The sequence below is a fragment of the Lingula anatina genome, chromosome 6, assembly GCF_051362555.1.
Source record: "Lingula anatina isolate TDL-2025a chromosome 6, LinAna3.0, whole genome shotgun sequence".
NCBI classification, from domain to species: domain Eukaryota; kingdom Metazoa; phylum Brachiopoda; class Lingulata; order Lingulida; family Lingulidae; genus Lingula; species Lingula anatina.
In genome coordinates, this window is record NC_141772.1 from 17,673,215 (window position 1) to 17,677,926 (window position 4,712).

Consider the following 4,712-nt stretch of genomic DNA (forward strand, 5'->3'; position numbering starts at 1 on the left):
AAATCATCATAAAAAGCAGTGGTATTAACAGCCATCTTTATGATCGGAAAAACCGAATTGAGTAAGAAGGCATTTCCGGCGAACAAAATGCATGGATTTGGTGCATATTTCTCTGCCTATCACATCCGAGGTTAGTATGGAGCTTGCGGAATTGGCCGAGGATTGCCGATTGGTCATATTGAAGACATTGAACATTGTGACGTCAACAATTGCTGTTGTATTATGGGAAGGCATTGAACATTGTGATGTCAACAATTGTCGTTATATTATGTGAAGACATTGTAAATAGTGACATCAACAATTGCTCTTTTATTTTGGGAAGACATAGAACATTGTAACATCAACAATTGCTGTTGTATTATGGAAAGACATTGAACATTGTGACATGGACTATTGCTGTTGTATTATTGGCAATCCTCGACTGACTCCGCAAGCTCTATACAAACCTCGGACGTGATAGGTGTAGGAATATGCATCAAATCGATACATTTTTCTGTTGGAACTGCCTTTTCACTCAAGTGACTTTCCATTACCCCTGATTTTTATGAAGCTTTGCAATTTTCTTAATAATGTACTCATAGCAGATCCAAACATTGAAATCTTTGTATGACGGATATGATACTTTGGCAGTTTTACCCACGGGCTTTGGTAAAAGAATAATTTTCCATTTCCTTCCCTTCCTATTTCAGAGGAAACTTGGACGACAGCAACAAATGATTTGTTTAATAGTTATGCCGTTAAATTCGATTATGCAGGATCAAGTCTAATCTTTATCGAAGCATGGTATACCTGCTTGTTTTATGAATATTGAAGGAATGGGTGTCAAAGGTATGTGCGTTTTGAGGTCTTCCGAATAAAAATCAACAAGAGTTCAAATTTATATATATATACTTCTTAGTTATAAAACGTCTAAACAATTTGCAAGAAGACTTTTATAGATTAAAATATTTATTTATTTATTTATAGTTAACATGAAAATACAGTATATATAGGATAAAAAAAAAGCCTTGTACTAACAGGGACGTATCTACTAACGTACTATATATATATTATAGGTTCATGTTAGTACAAGGCTGGAAATGTATATCTGGCTGTCTTCATATTTCATTGGGTATTTAAAACACATTTTCCTCATTTTTACCTTAAAATTATGTCGCAATATTGGTCAATAATCATAAACTTGACTAAGGAATAGTTGTAAAGCACATTAAAAGAATTGAAGAAAAAAACTTGTAAGCCTCTCATATTTACTAGAAGTTCACCTAAAAGCAATCCAATTACAGTTTTAAAGATGGTGACTCCGAAAGAGTTGACAATCTCTTAATTTCATGTGCCCTATTACAAGATGTAAAGAATGGTAAATTTTGTTTGATATATGCACATCCTGAGACTTTTGTGGAAAGAAGGACTCAAAAGTAAATTATACCAAGAAAGAGTCTGTACCGTTGTTGTAGATGAGGTTCACATCATTTCAGAATGGTAAGCAAATATAAGTAAGGTTACAAAAAAATGTGCATTTCTGGTAGTCCGACCAACTCTAATTTTACCCATTGACCCTTCTTTTTATTCAAAAGTCGTATTTTAAAACTAGTAATTTTTTTAATAGCATGGCCATTAAAATGCATGTGTCAGATGCTGTAAAAAAAAAAGTGCCTATCCAAGTGTTTTATAGTACACATGTTTTGTTTGTTTATTCAAATATATATGTATATATATATATATATATGACCAAAAAAAAATTTGGCATGTTTCCAGAAACAATATTTTTTATTTGACTGAATAATAAAAATTTAGATTCAATCATATATACTAAAACATTTGTCAAGGTAGAAGGTTCGATTCCTTCCCTAAGCTTCAAAACACAAGTTGTTGGTTGGCAAGTGGGCAAATTGCTTAGTGGCCCTGCCTTGACTAATTTTTATAGTGTTTATAACAGTGTGTAAATATGATGATGGTTTACTCAAACTGCCAGTGTTAATATTTGGGTTTTATGTAAATATGATGGTTTACTCAAACTGCCAGTGTTAATATTTGGGTTTTATGTAAATATGATGATGGTTTACTCATAATGCCAGTGTTAATATTTGGGTTTTATGTAAATATGATGATGGTTTACTCATACTGCCAGTGTTAATGAATGGTTGTGTTCAGTTGATAGATTAAAATATTGAAAGAGTACAGACACAGTAGTATTGATGGCTGGCCAGAAAAACCAAACCAAACAAAAATGATTGAAACAATGAAAAACACATTTTACTACTATTATAGTAAGGTGGAAGGTGAAAATACCTGTTGAGGTGAAAATACCTGTTGAGGTGAAAATATCTGATTTTTTAAAAGAATTTTACAATTCTTGTGTCATCTCTGTGGCCTATAGATGCCACTGAATCTGCTCCATACTAACAGCATAGAAGATATGTGTTTAATGTGTGTTTATATACAGGCACTATATTTGTGTCTTTATATTCTCTCTCTGGGCTTATTCTCACAGACACCATAGGTCTACATAGAGTGATCCAACTCTGTGACTGGACTCTCGCAAAGTGCAATCAGCTTAATTGAATGACATGCCTCTGCAGGCATTGAATAGAATACAAAATAGCTTCTGATTATGCAAGTATGTTGAGGCATGTCATTCACTTCAGCTGGTTGCACTCAGTAAGAGTTCTTGCAAATCTATGATCAATGTCAGATTTGTTGTTTAGTTGATTTTTCACTTCAGATTTTTGGCACATTTCTTGTAATTATGGGTGGTTACTGAGACTCTGGACGCCATCGTTGATCATCTGGACCTGTTGTCATGGAGATCAGGGTGACAGACAAACTCCAGACCATATGGTGCCACAGCTGACAGCTGAGGTAAAACTGCTCCCTGTGGTTTTATTTATTTATTTATTTATTTATTTATTTATCAAAACAAATATAGACCTATATCAGCAGCAGTTCTATCATCTGCATAGCGGACAACATAAAAAAAAATGTCACATTTGCTTACTAAAATGATTCCTGCAGTTGGGTATTTAATATATATTTTTTACAGTGTAATAATATCTTTATTTAAAGGCATATTGATCAATTAAAGCAATGGATATCTTTTGAAGGAATATTGTGAAAATTTTCCAGATTCATCAACAGAAAAGCAGCTTGGGGGCCCACATTCCTATCAATGTGACAGCAAGGACAAATCTGGTTCAGTTCATCAAATACAAATCTTGACCCGTAGATTAACTTAGACCCTTTCCCATACCTAGATCAATCTAGCAGGATCGACCCCTCCCCGTATTCTCCGGATTCTCATTAAATTACATTCTGATTAAGCAGCTTAGATGTCTGGCACACCTACTGAAGCTGTTAAATGATAGTTAATTACCCTCTTACAGCTACAGTAGGCGTGCCAGACATCAGAGCCACTTAAGCTGAATGTACTTTAGTGAGAAACCCTTTGGAGATGGGTCGATCCTGCTAGATCGATCTAGGTACGGGAATAGGGCCTGAGACATGTTTTTCTTCTCAAGTGACTTAAAACTGGGCAGTAATTTGGATCAGAGAAATAATTAGAGTGTAGCACATCAAGTTAAAAGCTTTCTGGTATTAGATCAGTTTTATATCAGGCAACACTGATATTAGCATTAATATATTTTCATTTTTTTTTCAACTTTTATAATGGTCCCATTGGATGATTCATGTTTTCACAAGAGACTGATGTAAAACTTGCTTTTGTTTTTAGCCCTTTCTTTCAAAATTAAATATCAAAATGTGTGGGGCTGTTTTGTTTGTTTAAACTTTGACCCACAAACTGAGACAACCAAGTGATAAAATTTCCATTCTGTTTGCTTATGAGCAATATTATAATGATTTGATGAAATTGTTTTTGTGAGGTTTAAGTTGTGAACACCACATTGAATTGGTTTGATTTGATTAAACTTTGTATGAAAGTATACTTTTCAATCAATTACATTGTTTTAAATCTGTGTTGATGTTAATAATTAATAACATAAATTTCCTTTATTTTTTGTGAAGCTAAAGATGTTATGTTGTTTGAAATATGGATTATTGGTTTGATTTAACTAGAATGTGTACATTGTATGGTAGTGGTGTGGATGTTTAAAAGAATTAGAATCTTAATTATATTTATCTATTCATGGGGGGGGGGGGGTACTGAACCCTTACTGATTCAAATGGATTTCATATATTTTCTACTTGAATTAAGACGGTTTTTATATATTCCTTTTTATAAAGCATTTCCTATAATGTAAATGTTAGTTTACTACAACTTCAGTTTTACCAACAAATGCACATCGTAGTTTTCTAACGTTCCATACAACGTCTGAATAAATTGGTGAAAACGTTTTCTAACGTATCTGGTTGCTCTACCTAAATCACACCTAACACTTTCCTTTCGTTTTCTGGGTTAAGTAGCGTAGTTTATGAAAGCACTGCCCTAGTATCTTCACGTGACAGACCGGGGCCACAATACACCTCTGGTGTAGGGAAAGATTGAACTGATTTCAGACGAGATGTAAGTCCTGGAATGATAATGGAAAAAGTTGAATTTATTGCTTCACTTTTATCGTACTCCCATTTTTACGTATCCTCTTACATCAGAATTCTAATTTTTACTACATTGTATATTAGCGTTAACCCGCCCTGTGATATCAGGGTCTCTAAAATAGTATACAATAGTATACAGTCCCTTTCAACAATTTTGTAAC

At 33.6% G+C, this 4,712-nt stretch overlaps 1 long non-coding RNA gene across 1 annotated transcript; it reads left to right on the plus strand.

Annotated features, from left to right (window-relative positions):
- Window positions 1-266: 266 nt before the first annotated feature.
- LOC147761275 (uncharacterized) lies at window positions 267-4,351 on the plus strand. The gene is made up of 3 exons (XR_015334908.1): window positions 267-828; window positions 2,723-2,859; window positions 3,124-4,351. It is a non-coding gene; the product is annotated as an uncharacterized LOC147761275 (long non-coding RNA).
- Window positions 4,352-4,712: the final 361 nt, after the last annotated feature.